We start from the raw sequence: 24,599 nt of genomic DNA, 5'->3' as shown, positions 1-24,599 counted from the left end.
ACTGAATTTCTTAACTTTTATGAACTTACACTTTTTTATCTAGTCCCCAATATTTTACTAGCCTGCTTACCCAGAATGCTACTAAATTAGCACAATATCTACTCATAAAAACTTAAAGTCTCTTATAAGAAATCACATATATGCCTTTAGGGACCCAAAATAGGATACCAGGTTCATACCATTTTAAAGAAAGCAAAAGATAGTAATGTTCCCTTACAGGACAACAGGTATCTTCGCATCGACCAAAAGGGAAGAAACACTTCTATTTAGGAAGCTGAAATAATGATAGGAACTGGCATTAGACTTTGTGGAAAACACCTACGTTTGTGTTTTACAGATTGGCATATTTCTGCTGTGAAAGGAAGTCTTATGTTGTTCAGTCTTGAATTCATTTTTGTTTTTACATAATGTACAACTCCGGTGGGCCTAGCAAAGCCTTACTCAATAGATATTCTCTGTTATCACATTTATTACAGCAATGATTACGATATGAAGACATATTTTGATACTAAAAAATCCATATTGTAGGCTCAGTAGCTAAAGTGGCAGAGCAGAATGACCCACCGAGGTATAGTTTTTGAGAAAATATTGCCAAAGAATGTGTAGCTAGGGAAAAAGAGATTGTTTCTGCATGTTAGTTGAACACAGATTATAGTACTTTGGGGGGATTTCTGGATAGTGTTTTGGAATTTGGGGTTTCTGTGAATGTGGTAAAAGCTTTTTGTGTTTTCTAGGAACAAAAGCCTAGTTTAAGGTGTAGTAAACGAGGGTGACAGGTTCTAATAAAAGATGAATCCTTAGTCTTTCTTACCCAATCACTAGCACCATTTACTTGTCATATGTTGACTGTTCTTCCATTTTTCCCTTGTCTACTCTTATTGCCTTTCCCAGTGCCCCACTGAAAATTGCATTTAATCTCAGTTTTCATTATTAGTTACAGGGATTCCGTAGATATAACCAACATATGATTGTTCTTATTTAGAAGTGATGCATGGAGGTTTAAAATGGTGTGTAGGCAAAAAGCACACGTTTTGGCATCAATTAACACTAAATATTCATTAACATGCTGTGCAACTCTGGGCAAGTTACTTCACCATTCTGTTCCTCAGAGCTATCCCTTCTAAAAATAAAAGTAGTCTTCTGTATTATGAATAGAACAATGCTTCTTAAATTTAAATATATCCCAACCCCCTAGAGAGTCTAATAAAAATGCGATTCTTAAGCCTCACCTTCAAAGACTCAATTCAAAAGTCTGCAGCAGGCTAATGAGTGTGCATTTTTACCAAGTACCAAAAGGTAATTTTGATAAAAGTATCAATGAATCACATTTTGAAAACATTACTTAGGTACCTTACAATTTAATGGGACACATCGAATTTGATCGTTGCATGTAAAATATTTTAACATTTAAAACCAGTGCATGATGCACAACTTTCATTTCTTTAGAAAAGTTGGGGATGAACCTATCTTCTCAATGAAACAGGAATTTGCGGGGGGGGGGGGGGGATAAAAAAGACAGGTATTAGGAAATTTTAGAAATTAAAAGGACCATGGAAGAAGCACAGAGCTTCAGAGCAGCAGAAGGTACATTTCCATTGAATGAGGGAGCTGGAAACAGCAAAAGGTCTGTATTTACAAAATAAAGAGAAGGAAGCCCTTCATCCAGAAGAAAATAAAGCCCAAAGGAAATAGGAAAACAAGAAAACAATTAGGGAAGGGGGGAGGACCTCTCCTGTCCCTTGTGAGGTTCGACCTTTGAGCTCAGGAGTTACTATAGTAACCAGTCTAAGGGAATAGTGACCAATCAGAGGGGATATCAAGGTACCAAGATCTGCAGCCTTTATAAGCCATAGGGAAAAGGAACTCAGTGGGACCCTTACCCCCACTTCCCACGTGGGAGTCTGTACTTGTTCTTTAATAAATTTCCACCTTTGCTATACCATCTTCTGTCCATGGATTCATTCTTCGACTCCAGTGGACAAAGAATCCAGGTTCCAGTCCAAAAATTCCGTATCGTCAACAAGTCCAAAAAAAACAATTTTTCTTCCTATTGGACTTACTCTGTTTCCTCTTTTCCTCCTTTCTTCCCTCTCTAATTCTCTCACTCCAATTAAAGTTGAATACATTAAATGTTCATATGTTGAAATCCACCTGTTTTATCTTATCAATGGGTTCTTGAGACTCTACAAAATTAAAATTCAAACTCTAAAACAATTAACTTTTTCTTTAAGAAGCTTTCCAAAAAAAAAAAAAATCTTCATAAAGCCTCCTACAAATTAAATGAAAATAAATTCAGTTTTAATCTCACTTAGTTTTTATTGGAAAATAAACATTAAAGAGTAATTTAATAACTAAAAGCATCCATGTTTTAGATGATAATACCATAAAGTAGAGCCACTACACTACAAATGGGCAATATGCATTCCCAATTTCTCCAAGAAGAAAAGATTAAACCAAGTCTCAGACAGAGGTAACACTATTGAGAAATTAAAAATGGCTTTAGTTGAAGGATACTCCCTTTGAGGTGAAGTCAGAAGTTATTCTTACTTATGGATTCAAATACGTGGGCAGAATTATCAAAGAATAAGAAACCAGACATGAAGAGCAGGGTAGAATATTTAGAGAAAAATAGAATGTCACACATAAATTTCTATTGTTTTCTTTTACTACACATCTCTTCTCCCAACTTTCAATTTTATACACTTAAAGTATTTTTCTAGCTCATCTCTATAGAAAAAAATAAATTAAAAGCTCAATATATTCTTTATATATTGTCATTTATCAATGTTCTAAAGGGCTTTTAAAGCTTTTAATAAGAAAAGAATTGTTTTCTTCGGTAAATAAAGAAGTCTGTAATGGTATTTGACAGTAACAATTTGCATTTTACTAACGTGGCTGACCATTTGATTAACCATATTCCAACATAAAATTGACATTTCTTTCAACAAATTTTAAAGTCTTAAAATAGGATATAAGATAATAAATGAGGAATAAGCTGCTTTCCTGTAAAAGAATGTCAGGAATTCTCAAAGTGTTAAAAATAAGGCGAGACCCCCCAGTCAGGGGTTCTGGTAGAATAGAAAACATACTCGGGATGCAGCTAAAGGGATAGTGAACAGTTAGATGCCAGCAGCAGGGTGACCGGGGGGAACAGGCAGAAAAAGGAGGAAGATGTGCAATGTTGGGGCCAGTGCCGTCATGTGACACTGAGGCCCTAAGGCATAGGCAGCTTTTGTGACACGTGAGCTGGAACCTGGGATTGAAGGTCCATTATTTAATGCACTAGAGTGATGGTGTCCATATTCACCCCTTTGATTAGGAGCTAGACGCAGCTGTGGGCAAACTACGGCCCGCGGACCGGATCCGGCCCGTTTGAAATGAATAAAACTAAAAAAAAAAAAAAAAGACCGTACCCTTTTATGTAATGATGTTTACTTTGAATTTATATTAGTTCACACAAACACTCTATCCATGCTTTTGTTCCGGCCCTCCGGTCCAGTTTAAGAACCCATTGTGGCCCTCGAGTCAAAAAGTTTGTCCACCGATGAGCTAGAGTGATGGGATGTCACATCATCATGTCTTGTCTAAGGGTTAATTGAAACTGCATTGACCAAACAGCAAATAAGTCTTCTCCTAGACACTGTAGAGCATCACAATCAATGAATGTTTGCTGAGTTTGAAGGAAAGAGTTTAAATAAAGGGGGGAATTGTGAGAATAAACAAATCATCTTTTCTGCCAAAGAACAGTTTAGACAGACGCCATTTTGGACAGCATGATTTGGCAGTCGCCATGTTGGCCACATGGCTTGCAGCTCCCCTGGAGGCCGCCATCCTGAAACAGCAAAGGCCAACCCCTCCCTTTGAATTAGCCAATCGTGAAAGACTGTGCACCTGAGCTCCAATCCAGAGCAAGGGACAGGTCACGTGCATCAGGGATTATAAAGTAGAGCAGCCCACCTGCTCGGTGTGCATGCGCTTCCAGACCATGTGTGCGCACCCTTCTACGTAGAAGTAAAGATGTTTGCCTTGCTGCCTGGTTCCCGAGTATGTTTTGTGTTCTACAAGGACCCCTGACTTGGGGGACTCACCTTATTTCTAACAAAAGGAAGAAATAAAGAAATAGAATTAACAAGGTGGGTAAGTGTTTTTTGTTTGCATTTTGGCATACACAAGAGAGTCTTATTTTACTTGTTTTTCAATGATAAGCTGTTTTATGCATAGAAAATAGCATATATAATGCTTAAAGTTTGTTAGATATATGTTTACATAATGATAAAAGTCACCTAACACCCAGAACCCAGGTGAAGGAACAGAGCCTTCAGGATATTTTGAAGACCCTTGGACGCTCCCTCCCTGAACAAAGCCCATCCTTACCCCTGAGAGATAACTATACTAATTTTCCTTTAACCATTATTTGATTTTCCTTTCATTTGTACTATAAATGAATGCTTGGTCATGTGTGGTTTTAAGGTTTAGCTGTATGGACACTTCTGCTGAAGTGAGTTTAACAAAGGAGGGAATTCATTAGGAGAGCACCATGCTATCTCACGGAAGACTACAAATATGGACCCCAAGAATGCTGCCTCTCCCTTGCTCATTGCTCATCATAACCAGTTTTCTCTCCCTTTTTTTTTTTAGTGTAGGTGCCAGCCAACAGCTACAGAGTTTATATATATTCCGCCAATCAGAAAGATACTGAACTTATTTTTTTCAAACCCAAATGTAAGTTCTCCTGGAAAGGACTGATGTGACTGCTTCAGTTTACTTACACACCATTCAACAAGTCAGTTGTGGTTAGAGTGAGAGTCACACTGTGCAAATACAGCAGCTCCCACTGGGCTGTGCAGATGGAGAGAGCAAGGGCCTACTCCTAAAAAGGAAGCAGTCCTCAACAAGTGAAGGGGACTGAGAAGAACAGGAATAGGCACTCATTCTGACTATATTTTTTAAAATATTAATATTGTCTGATCTTTAAGCATCAGCTTAAAAGAGAACCACACAGGAAGGCATAGTAGAGTGAAAAGGCCATACTCTAAAAGTTAAAAGACCTGGTTTTCAGTATCTAGTTAACCAGCTGGGGAAACTCAGAGAAGTCACTGTACAGTAAAGGGGTTAAATAAATTAGTATTATTTTTGTTGCTTTTAAAACTGAATGATTTTAATGATGGGTTAAATCCCAATATATGTTGATAGATATAATTTTTTTCTTTTTTGACTTCTTAATCAATGTGTATTTTCTACATCCCTTGTCTAATGCTGAAATTATATGCTTCATCTTAAATGATTAAGCCCCAACATGAATCCCCTGTTTAGAGAGACACTAAAAAGGAGAATTTGTTTTTTCCTACAAATGTAAAGAAAAATAAATATTGAGCCTGACCCGTAATAGGAAACTCTTACTTTATCTGAAATGTACTTCATGGCTCCAAAAGGGCAAGGTATTGAGAAAGATATATTTTTCCTCCCTCATTTGACCTAACATTTCTCATGAGTGGCCATTCCCGTGGTGACAGCCTCTGGCAAACTTTGACAGTAGCATCACCAATTAAAGTGCCTCTTCTTCTAGGACAGCCAGCACCTACTTTATCCTCGATGTGCAATTTGGCCTCTTCCTGTCCAAACTCCCTTTTTCTGGGTGGCAGTTTGAGGAAACAGACGCCACTGCTTGATTGCTCTCATACCACGGGAAGCTTCGACCCACTGAAACCTCATCCACATGGCACTAGTTACTTTTCCCTGAACAGCCCTCAAACTCAAAAGGCACAGCCCCCATGAGCCACAAGACCAAGTAGATAGATTGCAAATGATAAAGATGGCAAACCTATTGTTAAAAGAATAAAATAATGTGTTAACAATTTTACTCCAGTACGTAAGCTAGATTCAGACTGAAAACGAATGATTAAGAGAGGTAAGACTTCTCTTTCTTAGCAACTACCAGATACTAGGTATTAGCTCAGTTGTTTAAATATGGTACCTTGGTTATTCTGTAATAAAAATCTACACTTTTAAGATGAAAAGGGGACCTTGGAAAAGTAACATATTTTGTAAAAATCACACACACACACACACACACACACACACACACACACACAAAACAAAACTATCATTTAGAAGGATCAGAAGCATGGGTACCTAAAGAATGAATAGATTCTGAGTAGCCAGAAAACAAATGTCCACTAATAGACATTATTTTTCTTCTTTTAGGTAGATCAGTATTTCTATTAAAACCACCTTTTTTCCTAAATATATTTTGATTGATTTCAGAGAGGAAGGGAGAGTGGGAAAGAGATGGAACCATCATGATGAGAGAGAATCATTGATGGGCTGCTTCCTGCACACCCCACTCTGGGGATCGAGCCCGCAACCTGGGCATGTGCCCCGACCAGGAATCAAACCATGACCTCCTGGTTCATAGGTCAATGCTCAGCCACTGAGCCACACCAGCTGGGCACCACTTCTTTTTTTAACTTGATGGGAGTGATTTAATGATTTTAACACTAGTGAGAATCTCACACAAAAATTTTTATATTTTCTACATCATGGTAGCAACTCCAATAAAAAGTATATTGTGAAGTGGAAATGCTAATGAAAGTACTCTAAGTTATTCTAAAATTAAATAGCAGCATTATTCCTGCATTTTACTGGCTGTTATTTTGGAAAATTAGGAGAAAACTAGTCAGTGAAGAATATTTCTTTACTGGGTCACACTATAAAGAATGCTGTTAAAATTCGATCTTAAATACAACCCTTTAATTCCAAATCAGCAAGGTCTGCCAGGTGGGTACATTATTATCCCATTTTATCTTTCTACATTATTTCTAACACTTTTATTTAATTAAAACTTGGCTGTCTCCAAACAAACTTGAAAATAGTTTTTAAAAACAGACATCAATGTTTTGCATTCTAACAAAGGACATGCTTGAATAGTCTCCCACATGCCTTCCTAGAGAATATGCAGGTATTTACAGGCATTGTAGTGAGTCAAAATGAAATTGATATTTCATTAAAATCACCTTGAAGCGACAAAAGAGTTGCACTTGGCCATTGGGTATGAAGATGAACTACTAGCTCACTACATTTTCTTTTAAAGGAATTGCTTTAAGAACACAAATTATTTTAACCTTAATGCTCACCACAACAAGAAACAAGAAATATTGTCATAATAAAAAGATTCAGTTGAAGAATTGCTGCCCTTCAGCAACACAGAGAATGTTAGCATGAGGTTTTGTAAAACAATACCTATTTGATATGTATTTATAGGATCCACTACTGTGTTTTTATAAATGGTGATATTAGATCTTATGACTCATGCTTATTTGTGCTTTTAATTAATCACTTGTTAATTTTAATAACAAAAGGTCACAGAGATTGTTGATATCTAAGAAGGAAATTAACATTAAACATTAGAGAACTTTCTTGAATAATGCACTGTTTGAATAACCAGACTTGATTTAATTAGCATTTTTCCAATGAATGTTTATTTATATTAGACAAGGGACTAATTCACATTCAGACTATTGAACCACCTTTCTGCCAAGTTCAGAGAAATAGTAAACACTCGAAGTAACAGAAATGGTAAAACATGATGGCTTGCTTGCTGATAATGATCATATTTTACTCCGAAATTATGGGTCAAATTGTAATGTACACTTCCATATCACACTTAAAAACTATGTTATGCTATTTTCCCATGCACCATCCCCTCAAGGAGCCTCTAAAGTCATTGAATATATTACACCAATGAACACTGAAGGACCCCAGATTCCAGTTTAAAGCAATAGATTAGCAACTACTATTTTTTAATGATTAAGTATGGAGTCCACACAATTCCAAGATTGAATACTACCAGGGCTGACCAGCAGACCCTGAGCGATGGATGAACAGATTACTCCAACACAGGTTTCTTTGAAAGAGAGGGCTAAGGGACTCCTTTACATCAGTAGTAAAAGCAACCCTGTTCACCTGCCTCGTTGGCTTTTTATTGAACTCAAATTGACCTCTAGATACAATCAGCAGGGCAAGTATCCTTAAGAAAGCATATGCTTCTACAAGGTCAGGTCTTTAAAGACTAAACATAGAGATTCTAGCAAAACACCCCAGGGGATCAGACTTGTTTGGAACAGTCAAGGAAGGGGCTGCTGCCTTCGGCAAGGTCCCTGACCTTTCAGAAAATCCTCTTTACAGACATTCCAACCAAGTCCCAGGCTTCCCCAGGGAATACACCTCCACTATACAGGGGTTTGCAAAAGTAGGTTCACAGTTGTGAGAATGTAAAACACAGAGTTTATTCTTGCATTATTTATTAACTAAAGGCCTGATGTATGAAAATTCGTGCAAGAGAAGGCCTTCCTTCACCTGGCTACCGGCACTGGCTTACCTCCGACACCTGGGACCTGGGCTTCCCTCTGCCGGCTGTCAGCAGGCACCCAGGATCCGGGCTGCCTTCCCTCCGGCCCCAGCTTCGTCAGGAAGGATGTCCAGTCTAATTAGCATATTACCCTTTTATAATTATAGGCTATTGTATTATTTTCCATATGAAAAACTATAAACCTACTTTTGCCCACCCTAAAATAAATACTATATATATCCCTGCAGCTGAGGACCTGTGAATAACATGATTATTGATAAAAATGGAAGTTATCAAGTTATCAACAGATCTTTTGAAGATTCTACAGGAGATACAATTAGTAACAATAAAAGATATATAACTCATCAACAGTCTAACATTTAAATTTCCATATACAAATTTTAATATTCATGAGCATTTCTTCCTAAAAGCAAGTTGTACATAAGACTTACTTTGTTTCTTTTTGTTTGTTAATCCTTATTGGAAGGTATTTTTCCATTGGTTGTCTCCTGCACATGGCTGAACCAGGGCCAGGGAACAAACTTGCAACCCTGATCTGGTATGTACCCTTGACTAGGAATCAAACCCTTGACCTTTTATGGGTGAGCCAGTGCTCTACCTCTGAGCCACACCAGCCAGGGAAAGATTTACTTTCTAAAAAAGAAAATTCTTAAAAAAAATAAAATAGAATAGAAATAAATAAAATTCCGTATGTATCTAGACCAGTGGTTCTCAACCTTCCTAATGCCGCGACCCTTTAATACAGTTCCTCATGTTGTGGTGACCCCCAATTTCATTGTTACAAATTGAACATAATTAAAGCATAGTGATTAATCACAAAAACAATATGTAATTATATATGTGTTTTCCAATGGTCTTAGGCGACCCCTGTGAAAGGGTCATTTGACCCCCAAAAGGGTCGCGACCCACAGGTTGAGAACCGCTGATCTAGACCAAGCCAGGAAAAAAAAAATTTAATCTAGTGTTGTTTGCAACTATTAATAACTGGAATCTTAAAGAAAGTAAATAATTCTGATTTAATCTAAAGTTTTAGTGTATATTCTAGTCATCACTAAGTACTAGTTTAGTAGAGTCAAATTTGATTTTTTTGTATTATAATTAATAGTCATTTTTAATAATATATATTTAAGGTAACCACAGAAAATAATATCATCCAAGACTGATCCATCATAATAATTTATGATTACTATTTACAAAAAAAAGACATCACATGAGTTATACACTATTATAATTATAGTAAAACTAGAGGCCTGGTGCACAAAATTCATGCATGGAGGGAGTACCTCAGCCCGGCCTGAACCCTCTCCAACCTGGGACCCTTTGGGGGATATCCGACTCCTGTGGGATCGGGCCTAAATTGGCAGTCGGACATCCCTCTCACAATCCGGGATCGCTGGCTCCTAACCACTCACCTGCCTGCCTGCCTGATCACCCCTAATCCCTCTGTCTGCCTGCCTGATCACCTCTAACTGCCTCTGCCTGCCTGCCTGATCGCTCCTAACCACCTCTGCCTACCTGCCTGATCGCCCCTAACGGGCCTGATCACCCATAACTGCTCCCCTCCTGGCCTGAGTGCTCCTAACCACCTCTGCCTCAGCCCCCGCCACCGTGGCTTTGTCTGGAAGGAGGACCGGACAACTGGAAGATGTCTGGTCAACCCAGTCTCATTAGCATATTACCCTTTTATTAGCATAGATATTTATTGATACTAATGCAAGAAAAAAATCAACATAATCATCTACTCTTACAAAGATTTATAAATTTATATCAGCTAATAATCTTCTTAGTATTAACATACCTACAAAAATCTAGAGTGATTCAAATGTTAAATTATACACTAAACAATCTCAAATAAAAACCAGAACTGGAAAGTGGTAAAAGAAGTGAAAACATTTTATTCAGGACTATGCAATAGGGCAAAAGACACTCAGTATCAACCCTGGCTCAATTCTGAATACATCAGGGGCAAGTGGGAATTTATAGCGGAAGAGCAGGATGGGGCGGCGGGGACAGTGGGTAGAAAAATACTAAGAGGAAACATCAGGGGTAAAAGGGATTCTGGCTAAACCAACCTAACAGTATTCTCTGCTGAAGACAAGCAAAATGATAAGACATCACCTGGAGGATGATGAATGATGATGAACCTGATCAGATACGAAGCATGATCAGATATTAAGAATGAAACACTTTTGCTAAATTGGTTTGACAGGGTTTTTGCTAAAACTGGATTTTACAAGTAAGTGTACAGTTGAGCCCAGAGAATATTCAGAAGCCAGATTGAAGATTTGTCAAGCAAAGAATCTATCACCAAAACACAGATGACTTTAGAACATACCCTGTAGTAATGCCTAATCACCATGAGATGATTTGCATACTGAACATCTATTCGCAAAAAGTTCTAGGTGTGAACATATTTATCAGCTGGGTTTAAAAGAAGAAACTATTTTTTCCCATAATTATGAGCCCATGGAGGGTCTTTAAAGTCTAAAACTATAAATAGCCTTAGCCAGTTTTGCTCAGTGGATAGAGTGTCGGCCTGCGGACTGAAAGGTCCCAGGTTCGATTCAGGTTAAAGGCACATACCTCAGTTGCAGGCTCAATCCCAGTCCTGGTCCAGGTGTGTGCAGGAGGCAACCAGTCTATGTGTTTGTCTCACACTGATGTTTCTCTCTCTCTGTCTCTCCCCCTTCCTTCCACTCTCTCTAAAAATCAAAGGAAAAATCACCTCAGGTGAGGATAAACAACAACAAAATAACTGTAAATAAAGAGGCTAATAGAATTTAAAACATAAAAATTTCAGAAATTTGATTAGTAAAATGCCATTATTGATGTTTACTAAAGACACACTGGCCTCAACTGGAGAGCGTTATGGTAAGCGAAATAAGCCAGTCAGGGAAAGATAAATGTCACATGATCTCACTCATTTGTGGAATATAATGAACATAAACTGATGAACAAAAATAGAACCAGAGACATAGAAGCATCAAACAGACAGTCCAACCTATGAGGGAAGGTGGGGGGTGAGGGGGTAAGAGATCAACCAAAGGACTTGTATGCATTCATATAAGCATTACCAATGGACACAGACAGTAGGGGGGGTGAGGGCATGTGCTGGGGAGGGAGGCGGTCAGGGAGAGGTCAATGGTGGAAAAAGGAGACTTATGTAATACTTTAAACAATAAAGAACTAAAAAATAAAATAAAATAAAAAAAGACACACTGGCCTCTCAGCACAAGTCCCTGAACCGAATGAGCAAGGAATATGATGTTCGCACTCCTTGGAACTCGGCTCAGGTCTCTACAAAACTCACTCTCTCTCTCTCTCTCTCTCTCTCTCTCTCTCTCTCTCTCTCTCTCTCCCCGCCCCTTTCAGGTATTAAATATCACCTTCTCAGCGGGGTCTTACCTGGCCACTCTAAATAAAATAGCATAGTCCCTCACAGAAAGAGATCTTATTCTTCTTCTTACCCGACTTCATTTTTACCCAGAGCATTAATCACCATCCGGCATACTTTGTATTTACTTGTTTATTTTCTGTCTCCATTCCCATTCCAAATAAAAGTATAATTCATGATGGTAAGGACTTTATTTTGTCACTCCCACATCCCCAATAACTAGAAATGGTGCCCGCTCCAAAATATGTGCTCGATAGATTTTCATTAAACGAATAAAGGAGAAAAAAAAGATTATCAAAATGTGTCTAAATGCTGTCAAATTACCTTCCCAAACTGTTGTAGCCATTATCACTATTTGGCAAAATGTAAAAATGATTATAACTGCTTCCCCACACTTTCACCAACACTAGATATTATCCATCTATATAGTTAGTTAGTTACTGAGTTATTATCAAAAGGATAGCTGTAGCTATTATCAAGTGAATAGTCAAACTCTAAGATATGAGCAAAAATATATATTTAATTTATGCTGATATATTCCTTTGTAACACACTTTAAAGAATAAAACAGAAACAATACAGATAATGATTGAGAGTTAATATTTTAATAGTTCATATTCATACCTTTTAGCTCTAATAAAATGCAAATTTAAAAAAAAACCTGTCTAAGGCAGTAAGCCCTCCATTTCAAGAAAGCATCTTTTAGCCAGCACCATCCTTCTGTGGAAGAAACCATTTCCCTGGCAGTTCTGAAGGAAAGCTTGAGGAAAATGAGAGGATCACTCACTATAAATGCCCTCTTGGAGTCCTTTCAAGAATATGCTTCCATGATGGATAAAGGGAATTCAGAGACTAAGAGGCACTCAGTTAAGATTTACAGGAATCTTTGGCATAGATTCCCATCAAATATAAATGTGCAAGGAAAAGATAGTTGTGACAGGGATGAAGACATCCTTTATGTGACATGGAAGACCCCAAGGAGAAAGCACACAGGCTGGTGAACAGCCCTGGAGAATGACATTTTAAAAGAACATCAAGCAATTGGAAGACCTATGAGGAAATTGGCTTAGAATTCAAAACTGGACATTCTGTATGCTGAAGTATTATAAAGCACAGATTATCTTAAATTTTTCCCAGAGGTCATAGATCATTTCCATTCCCCATGTAGAAATCATAAAAATAGGTCACTCTTTGAATAGTTCTGAGTTAATAAAAATAATAGCATAAACCAAAATGAACACAACATTCTGACATTTTTTTCTCTTTAAGTTATTCTTTTCTCTCGTGTTCAGTGGAATATTAAGAAGTAAAATAAATACCTTCCCAAATTTCAAACTATAGATTTCCTATAAAAACCCAAGATATTCAAGCCTACTCCTGAAATTAGTGAAATTTACTATCTTTGAGATAGAACTTAAGTTGGAGGTAAAGCCAATAAAAAGATAAAATACTGCCAGATTTACAGAAGACTTGGATCATTTCAATGATGTGGCCAACAGATGGTAAACGCAGAGCAATGGAAGATAATGCCAAAATAATTACTTTGTAAGCCAGGAGCCAAGCTACGGACGTGTTCTCTGAGAAATAACATTCTGCTCACTGCACAAGAAAAAGACATGTACACACAAGTATTAGAAGAAGAATCAAATCTATAGAAATGAAGAGAGATCAGTCAAGTTAAAAATATTCTAGTGGAGGAAAAGGAAAAATGAATATTTCAGATATAGCAATTAAGAATAAAATTCTATTAGAGTAATTCAATAGCAACAGTGCCTGCCTTTTAAAAGTTGTATGTGGATTTGGGGGACGAAAAGAGATAAACCAAAGAATTTACATACTTATATGCATAGCCCATGGACACAGGCAATAGGATAGTGAAGACCTAGCGGGGTGGGTAAAAGCTGGAAGGAGGGGAGGAAAAAGGTGGAAAATGAGAGATATCTGTAATACTATCAACAATAAAAATATATTTTTATATTTATGAATTTTAAAATAAGAAAAATAGCATCCTATAAATATGTACCTTCAAATATTAAATACCTTAAAAACTTATACATGGGAATGATGAACATTTATTCTCAATATATAAGGTGTCGCCAAAAATGTATACACGCACTTTGAATAATTATAAAGGTAGTGTTCATTAAAATGCATTTCATTTTCAAAATTGAGCTATCAACTATTAAAGTGTATATACCTTTTTTGTGACACGCTGTATATAAATATTATCAGAATAGAGCAACTTTTTAGCAAATTCTGAGATAGAACTTCTGAAAAAATAAATGATTCAGCCAAAGAGTTGCAGGACAAACTAATCCAAACTTTCTAAAGTGGATGGAATTGGTATTATTAAAGAATAAGATTGTCTCCCTGAATGAGTCTCGCTCAATTCCTATGAAACCTCTTTCTTATTTTTCTTAGCAAAACATTCAAGAAGATGGGCCTGAAATGAACTAGCAAGGACTAAATTGACTGTGGTCAATTTCACAGCAATTGAACAAAAGAGGATCATGGAATCTCAGAGCTGGCAAAATCACCAGGGTCAACCCTTCATTTCTTACGTGAGGAAAATGAGATTCAGAGAAATGAGGTATCTTGTCCTTTAAAATAGGTGTAGCTGGTGACTCATTTGACTCTGAAGCCAACTTTCTTCTCACTCCCAGGTCATGCTTTTTCCAGTGTATCACACCAGAGATGGTGAATACTGCTTCTTATAGCCATAGCTTCCCCAACACACACACTCTCTCCTTGTCTGCTTCTCTCATGATAGACAAATGGCTATCACAATACAATTTCTCACGGAGCAGAGACATAGGTTAAAATAGTCCTCTAGCACAGCTGGTGTGCCTCAGCAGTTGACACCATCAGCCCAGGAACTAAGAGGTCACAGGTTTGATTCCCAATCAGGGCACATGCCCAGGTTGTGCGGGCTCAATCCCCAGTAGGGGGCGTGCAGGAGGTAGCCAATTAATGATTCCCTATCATTAATGTTTCTATCTCCCTCTCACTCTCCCTTTCTCTCTGGAATCAATAAAAATATATTTTAAAAAATAGTCCTCTACACAGTACCCCATGCATCCCCTACCTAGGATAAGAACTGACACATAAGAGTACGTTTCTATTCCATCCCTGAATGACAGGAAGTTGTACTAGTATAAGACAGCAATGCCCTAGGGAAGTGGTCGGCAAACTGCAGCTCCCAAGCCACATGTGGCTCTTTGGCCCCTTGAGTGTGGCTCCTCCACAAAATACCACGTGCGGGCACCCACGTGCAGTGCGATTGAAACTTCGTGGCCCATGCGCAGAAGTCGGTATTTTGTGGAAGAGCCACACTCAAGGGGCCAAAGAGCCACATGTGGCTCGTGAGCCACAGTTTGCTGGCCACTGCAGGGTGACAAGTTAATATTGGAACTGGAGTGAAAGACCCCGTACCAAAATAAACTGAGAAATTTCATCAATGTTTGCTTATTAAAATGAAACCATTAAAAAGTAGCCAACAAAGAAAGTGATCCATTTCTTCTACTATATTAACTTAGTTTGGATGAGAATAAGCTGTACCTTGAATTCATCACTCCAATAGGAGTTGGTTAAGAGGTTTAGGTTTTCTACCTTATCAATTTTAAACCCCAAATAGAGGAAAACACAAAAGCAGTTCAATCTAAATAAAAGTACAGCTTTGAACTTCAAAATAATCAGGTATTGAGCAGACGCTGCTATTTTTCCACCTCAGATTCTAATTAGCTTTCCCTGGTCTGAGAATGATATGCATCTAATAAACTTGCAAATTTAGCAATTATCTTTAAAATTCTTTTTCTTTAAATAACTTGAGAGTTGTCTTCTGGGACTAAAAGCATAAGCAACAGATACAGAGATGTTTAAAAATGAAAAATTTGCCTGACTAAAACATACTTAGAAATGTGAAAAATCCACATTTAAATAAGTTACCTCAAAATTGCATCATTTGACCATGAATTTCAAACTTATTAAACTTTCAAACCCTCAAAGGCAGAAGAAAAATGTCAGCAGTTGATGGCAAGCAAGAGTAAGCTTTATATTATGGTAATGCTTTGCAAACCACAAAATCTGCATTTCAGAGCAGAAAGAATCTCCACAACCACCAAAGCCAAATTCTATATTTCACATTTGTGCAACATAACCACAGAGTTTGAGTTATTCTCCAGAAGGGACAAGGGCAGTTGGAATTAGATCCCAAGGGTGCTGCCTGCTTACTCAGAGCTTGCCACCCCCTTCCATATCAACATGCAGCCTCCCACAGTTCCCTCTCTTCCAAGCCGGATGGAGGCCATCGCGTATACAATATGGAACCTTCACTCTCTTTTCCTCATCTGTGTTTTCTAGGTTCTACTTCACCCTAAAAGTCAAGGCTGTTTACTTTGGCGTCTTTATCTCTTCATAGAGCATAAGACTTGACTTTTTTCTTTCTAGCTTGAATCAATAGGTCTAAAACATAATACAACCTTCATTCTTTTCCGCCCAAAGTAGGGCGGCAGTAAGTAAAATACATTTTTCGGATCTAGGATAAGTATAAAGAGAAGCTATGAAAGTGAATTCTAATTAAGGTATGATCATATTAAGTGGAGCTCCTATAATGACTCAACACAGTTGGTTGGTGGTTAAGAGGCAGGCACTGGAGTCAGCCTTCTAGACTTCGTCTTTTTGTTTTACAAAGATGTTTTTATTGATTTCAGAGAAAAGAAGAGAGAGGGAGAAAGAGATGGAAACATCAATGTACTACACATACACATAAAGCATAAACTCCCTGGGGTGGTTTTCCATGATTACTGCCTCAATGCTTCTTTTTGAAATATCAAATAACATATTATTTCATTACTATTATACCTTTCAGGGGACAGTTGGCTTTTTAAAACTTCCTCCAGCCTAGCCATTATGTAATCCAGGATCTACTTACACAAGTGCCTTTAAATGTCTAAGTCTCGGGCTTCTTCTTCTGTAATTCTTACAGAATGAAAGCAGACAATAAATATTCTGGTGCATGTTGACTGCAGACATTTGACAGCTTTTTCATCCCCTTCTAGGCTTCCTCTTCAGAGCAGAGACCAAAGCTTGGGAACTATATTAATCAAATCCTTTGGCAACATGACTCTACAGATTAGGCTCTGCCAATTTGGGTGAGTTTGGAAGAAAGAAGACAGAAGCAGATTACCCTTCCACTGACAGGGACAGGCAGACAAGTGAACTTGGAAGTCATAAAGTTGTACAGTGGCCCCTGGATATTTCCCCCTGAGATAACTACCTTCATGCTACAAGTTCTCTGTGTTTTCCTAACAAGGCAAAAATAGCAACTTCCTGATCCTCTAAAAATCTGTAGCAAACAGAAAGTCAGTGACAGCTTTTTCTGACATTTACTTTCCAAGCCCATCCAACGATTTTGCAAGCACTTAATCCCCTATCTTATATTCCTTTCTTCTCAAAATTCCTAGAATGGTATCTGTTTTCTTGACTAACCTAACGGATAAACACAAAAAGTTTTCATCACAGTGCTTAGCACACAAGACACTCAATAAAGGTAACTTGTAATAGTAGTCAGTAGTAACGACAACAGCAGCAGCAGCTGTAGAGACAGTAAATTAATTACCCACATATTCTAACAAAACAAGGGTAGAGTACTATGCAAATTAGGGGAAATTCTGGATTATGGAAATCATAAGAGAAATACTGCATTAGTTTTTAGAAGTAGATGTAATAATTCAATTCAGCTATCATGCTTTTCAGAACTACAAATGGACTTGCAAGTATAGTATGTTATGTCCATGTGGTTTGGTAGAATAATCTCTAGAAAAGAAACCAGCAGATGTAGGTTCAAATCTTAGACACTTTTTAACTGTGTGCTTGCACAAGTCAGCTTTCTGTGCTTGTTTTCAAACCTGCAAAATGAAGTAGTCAAACCAAATGCTCACTGAGGTCCTATTCAGCTGTTTAATGCTACGCTTTTAGAACTAAGTATATGAAGGCCTTAAAGGTCCTTGAAGACTACTGCCTAACGTCATTTAAATATTCTCCTGAAATCAAATGCATGTGATTAATTTTCCTGAGAAAGAAAGCATTTACATATCAAAAGGCATTTTTCATTTTAACATAGCCTAGCTCCTGTCCCAATTACCACCAAATTTTTATTAATAAAGTGATACAGTCTCATATGAACCAATTTAGTCAAGAGAAAAGAGACAGACCTGAAAAGCAGTCATTCATCTACTCATTTCAACTATATTTCAGAGAGCAATTATGCAATGGTCTTTTCAATCATCAAAAACAAATAAATAAGTACATCCTACCAAAAAAGGGGGAAGAAAGGGAGATGGAGAGAAACAGAAGATAGACTAAGAGAGACTATGAAAACATTTTGAAAAGTACAAAGCATTAAATAAACGTAAATATAGGCTGCTTCAACCACCTATCTGGAGAATTAACCAATCATTCCATTTCTTTATGATGCTAAAAAATTTAAAATTCCTAAGGCAATCCAACAGTTAGTAATTAGAGAATGAGCTGTGAGTCTAGGCCCACATGGGGTTGAATGCCACATTTCAGAAACTGCTTGCTGTTTGACCATTAGCAATTTCACCTCCATGTGCCTCAGTTTCTCATTAGTTATATAAGAAGAACCTCACCGAATTTTTGTGTGGATTAACTGACAGAATGCATGTATACTACACATGTAGAACACTTTTAGAAATACGTAGTCTAGATTAATTGTTCAATGCCTATTTGTTTTTGGCAGAAACTGTCCTTCCAACCTTTTGTTTCACTTCATGAACTATCCTTAGCTAACCTCTTGGTGCCTTTGCAGAATTTCATTATTCTAAGCCCAGCTCTGCAGGGTTAAATTGATTTCCATGTATACCACCTTGGACATGTAAAGATATGCTAGAAAGAAAAGCCAGACAAGTCAGAAAGTTAAATTATAAAGAAAATATATAGTTTTTAAGTAGTGCTTTGGAATACTCCTGACACAACTTAATCTATTAATATCGTTTTATTTTCAACAGAGACTGACCCATTCAGTCCTAATTTCATCATAAAATAGACTGTGAGCAGGAAAAAGACCAACATGAGTCCTGACAGCCCCACATGAAAGTCCATGATCATTAATCACCAATGGCCAAGACTGAACCAATCATGTCTATGGGAAGAGACTTCCATAAAAACCCCTAAATGATGCAGTTCAGGTTGGAGAACACATTCTTATGCCAGGAGAGTAATGCCCCCAGTCTCCAGAAGGACAGAAGCTCCGGTACTTAGGACCCTTCTGGACTTTTCCCTGAGTATCTCTTCATGTGGCTGTTCCTTTTTTATATCTATAATAATAAAAGTGTAATATGCTAATTAGACCAGACGTCCTTTCAAACGACCTTCCGGATGAAGCTGGAGCTGCAAGGGAAGCCCGGGTCCCAGGTGTCAGAGGGAAGCTGGTGCCAACAGCCAGGCAAAGGAAGGCCTACTTTTGCACGAATTTCATGCATCGGGCCTCTAGTTTTAAAATAAAGCAGTGATAACAAATTAAATGTCTTTCTGAGCTCTGTGATCAATTCTAGCAAGTGATTCAACTTGAGTAGGGAATCATGTGACCCTTCATTTATAGCCAGTTGTTAAGAAGTATAGGAGGCCAGGTACTTGCAACTGGCATCTAAAGTAGGGAGTAGTCTTGTGTGACTGAGAGCTTCACCTGTGGGACCTGTGGGCACTGGAGGTGGTAGTGTCAGAACTGAACTGAATCGTAAGACACTGTTGGTTTCTGGAGAGTTGGAGATCTGGTCGGTGTGGCGACTAAAACCCAATACCGTTGTTGTCAGAAATGCTGTGTTTAGAAACAGTTCATAAACTTTTAGCAATACCAGCATACAGTGTTCCAAACTGTTTTGTGTTCAATAAACAATACATTCAAAGTGGTCAAAGTCATACCATTTAATTTTCTTAAAAATTATCCCTTCCCTCTTCACAAAACACCCAATAAGCACTAGATTAAAGTTTTTATTTAAGACCTAGTAATTATCAAAGTCTTTTCTTTAAATATTTTTTCCATAGTTATCATTTAGATAGTCTAATGTCAACAACATCCTTTGAAGGACAATGTGAATAGTGCCACTAAATAGTGCCCCTGCAGTTTTGCAATACTCTGGTCCTGTCTTAGCTTGGGTTTCTCTACAAGCTGATATGGGTATAAGTAGTTTATATGGGAGGTGATAATAGGAAGCTGTATTAAGGAGTAGAAAAGAGAGAAAGAGAAGGGAGGAAAAGTTAATTACTGGTACATAAATTAGTGTTTCAGGTTTCTTTGGATATATTCCAAGAAGTGGAGTCGCTGGGAGGCAAGAACATACAAAGGGGCAAAGATAGTCTATTCCAGTGGTCGGCAAACGGCGGCTCGCCACAAAATACCACGTGCGGGCGTGCATGTACAGTGCGACTGAAACTTCGTGGCCCATGCGCAGAAGTCGGTATTTTGTGGAAGAGCCACACTCAAGGGGCCAAAGTGCCGCATGTGGCTCGCGAGCAGCAGTTTGCTGAGCTGCAGTTTGCCGACCACTGGTCTATTCAATAAATAGTGTTGGAAAAAATGGACAAACACATGCAAAAAAATGAAAGTAGGCCACTTTCTAACGCCATATACAAGAATAAACTAAATATAGATTAAAAACTTAAATGTTAGACTCAAAACCATAAAAACCCTAAAAGAAAACACAGGCAGTAATAGCAATATTTTTATAGCAGTATTTTTTCTGATAACTTTTTCTTTTGTTTCACTTGCCCAAAGGGATAACAAATGGGACCACATCAAACTAATAAGGTTTTGCACAGCAAAGAAAACCATCAACAAAATAAAATGACAACTGACTAAATGGGAGAACATATTTGCCAATGATACATCTGATAAGGGGTTAATATCCAAAATTTATAAAGAACTTATAAAACTCAACACCAAAAAGAAACAACAACAAAAAAACAATCCAGTTAAAAATGAGCAAAGGACCTGAATAGACACTTCTCCAAAGAGGACAGGCAGATGGCCAAGAGACATATGAAAAGCTGCTAATCATCACTAATCATCAGAGAAATGCAAATTAAAGCCACAATGAGATATCACCTCACACCTGTCAGAATGGCTGTCGTCAACAAATCAACAAGCAACAAGTGTTGGTGAGGATGTGGAGTAAAGGGAACCCTCATGCACTATTGGTGGGAATACAGATTGGTGCAACCACTGTGGAAAGCAGTATGGAGTTACTTCGAAAAATAAAAATAAAAAACCCTGTGTTTTAAGAAGAATTCTATGCCTATCTTGTAGAGATTAGATTCAAAAAGTGCAAAGTAGGTGTGAGAAGTATCCTTGAGGCCACAGGGAACACAGGGGAGCAAAAATGGTAGCTTGGACTAGACAAGCATAGAGTTAAAAGACAGATGAACTGATACAAAATTGGCAGAACTTGATGATGAATATAAGAGTAGGTAAGATACTTCTACTTCCCCTTCTGGCTTTTGCTCACTGGAGCCCCATAAAGGGAGACACTTTGTCTTGTTCACTGCTGTACTACAGAAACTAATATAGTGCCTGGAGCAAAGAACTGTTTAAAATATATAAATACATAAACTTTGCATAACTATTAATGAAGGAAAAAATTCAGAAGAGGGAAGGTTATTACACTTTAGACATGCTTTTGAGACATTCAAGTGGAGATGCTAAGTGGACTAAAGCTCACAGGAGGGTCTGGTCCAGAGATATAAATCTGGGCTAGTCACATTTATTGGATAACTGACACTCTGGCCATGCTTGAGATTCCTGGGGTGGTAACTTAATGTGAACCTGACTGTCCACAAATTAAAACTGACGTATAACTGCAAATCAATTTCTCCTTTGAAAATTAATGTAAATATTCATGTTATTTTGATTCCAACAAATTGGAAAGAGTTTTCAGTGTTGCTTTTTTGTTTTGTTTTGTTTTGTTTTGTTTTATATTATCTTGATTGCTCAATCCCTCAGAGGTAATTTTGTTTTACTCTCAGCCATAATTTCCATCCAGACACAAACGTCTTATATTTGAAAAGTCTGTGATAAAGCTTAACACAGCTTGAACTATTATAAATAAGACAATTATTCAACAGTGTTCTCAAATAGCTCTCTTTAGTCTCTACATTTTCCAAAATACAGAGTTAATTACTTAGTAGGACATAATGGCAAATAAAATTAAATGGAGTAAAGGCACACACACACAGTTGTCAATAGAGAGAATCTCAGAAACAAAACAACTGTTTACTTGTAGGTCTATAAAGCCAAGGGAAAAAAACTCTTTCCAAAGATTGTTATTGTTTGTTTTTAACAGAAACAGAACATATACAACAAATGAATAGTTTATATATTATATCTAACAATATCATAAATTTACAAAAAAGCATCTGATCTCGGGTAACCACTAGTAAACAGTGGTTAAATTATATTTGCAGCATTGAAAACAAAACCAAATAAATTGGAACTCCAGAAAATTTTACCTATTTTAAAACTTACTTCAATTTAGATTTTCCATGAATGTTTCTTTAAGTCCACACATGACAGAGGAGAAAATAGATTAAGTGAGCATAAGTGATATCCCCCAAATCATAAAGAACAGACTTGGGATTTGGATCTGGATGTGTCTTAAGCCAGGGCTCTCTTCAGCAAACCACCCTTTTTCACTTTTATCTTCTTGTGAGTTTCTCTATTAAGATGAATCTCTGCTCTGTCATGTAGATTAACCCAAGGGCCATTACTCTAAATAAGCAGGAGAATTAAAATACAAAGCTTATATTTGAAGCTTACTGAGTCATCACCACCTGTTTATCTGAGAATTGCAAAAGAAAACTAAGGAAAAGTAGGCTGACAGAGTTATATCCAAGGGTGAATCTGTTCATTAGGCCATATCAGCCTTTAGTTATTCAGGGTAATTTGACTCCAACCAAGACAGGGTGCAGAAGTGCCCAGCTGTAAGTAGCCTGTAACTAGCCCTTAACTCTGCTTCTGGGAAGAATCAGACTCAATTTTAGATTTTGGAAATATATTGGACATGAATGAGGAGAATACAGTTTTTAAAATCTAACATAAAAGTCAAATGAAATACACAAATGAACTTGCTTCCAGGAAACCAAAACTTAGTAGAAATACTTCCTATATGTTATTAGATTCTGTTTATTACATTTTCTCAAACATCTGATCAGATGTAGAGGGGCGCCCAAATGAAAAGCTCCAGAATTTACCTCTCCTCTGACTTCCAAACTCAAGCTTACTTCTGCATTTGCTTATTCCATGGAAATCTCTGAAACTCTGTATGGACCTTCTCCCCCCAAATCTGCCCATCCCTTAGTTTTCCCTTCGACATTCTATAGTGTTCATCCCACAATTTTAAATCAAAAACTTGAAAGCCACCCTACTCCTTCACACCCCACATAAAATTTATCAGCAAATCCTATTGTTATCATATCCAAATGTGAATGGAATCCATACAGTTGTCTCCCACTCCACTATGACCAGCATTGCCCAAAACACCACCAATCCTCTTCTGCTCAAATGCATGAGCCCCTGTCTAAACTCCCTGCTTTTAACGTACCCCCTACCCAAACTAATAATTACAGTGATATTAGAAAAACATAAACCTGGTTATGTTCTTTCCTTGCTTAAAATTCTCCACTAACATCCAGTTGAACTTGAAAACCCCTTTTCATGGTCAAAGGTGAAGCTCTGCTTGATGGAGCCTAGCCTACCTCTCCCACCCCTCCCCCTTCACCACTCACCGTGGTGTCACCGTCATCCAGCCACAGGGCTAAGTCAGAAGCTGGTCAAAAGCACTGAGGTCTCTCGAACTTTGGGATTTCTGCATGTGATGTTCCTTTTGCCTGGAACTGTCTTCTTTCCGTTCATCTGGGATTGTTCTTTTAATCTTTCTGGACTCAGCAAACATGTCACCTTCTCAAAGTCCTTCCAGAGTCATCTCATTTGGAAAGAAGCGGCTCTTCCCCAATACCCCGCAGCCTGGTCTGTGATTTCTTCACAGCACTTAAAGCAACAGGTAATTAGATGTCAATTGCCTTGTTTACTGGCTTATTTCGTGTTTCCCAACAAGACTGTGAGCTCTATGAGGCCTAGGCTTTGTTTTATCTACTAAGTTATACCCAGCATCTGGAACATCATGAGCACTAAGTATGTATTACCTGAATGAACAATGTAGCAAAGTGATAATCATGGCATGTATCTTCAAAGATCGTCCTGGCTAATTATTGGAGGGTACTGAAAGGATGTGACCACCAGCTCTCTCAGGGTTGGACCTGGCAATTGAAGGCTTCTCACAGCCTTCCCTGTTCTTCGAATGCCTGTTTTGCTCACCGTTCCCACAGCTGGAGCTATTTGTAAAGACACAGACTGAGCGATCAATGGGTAGTTGAGATCACCTGCCTGTGTAGTGTATGAGACTGCCGGCAGACAGGTGTAAAGACCTCATCTTGCGGCCAGCTGCCCAAGACAAGCCTCAAGTGTAAGCTCTCTTCCTCATTAAACCTGCCACCAATATTTTTTCTTAAAAGTAAGAACATGGCTTTTTAATGATACTTAAAACATATGGTATGGCAAGAATTATTTAAAATGTGTTTCTGAGGCCTGAAATGTGGTACTGCCTGTTAAAATATAGATAATTTGGATAAGTCTATCTTCCTAGGATAAATGTGAGATCCAGCTCATCTTATTAGAAAGCTAATATAAAGGAAGTTGGTATTCAGGCAGTTAAGTAATTGATATAAATCCTCCCAAGATATTAGATCCCTTGAACTTTTCTACCAC

Source organism: Myotis myotis, unplaced genomic scaffold (genome assembly GCF_014108235.1).
Source record: "Myotis myotis isolate mMyoMyo1 unplaced genomic scaffold, mMyoMyo1.p scaffold_m19_p_6, whole genome shotgun sequence".
In the NCBI taxonomy this organism is placed as follows: domain Eukaryota; kingdom Metazoa; phylum Chordata; class Mammalia; order Chiroptera; family Vespertilionidae; genus Myotis; species Myotis myotis.
This window is presented reverse-complemented; position numbering follows the sequence as displayed.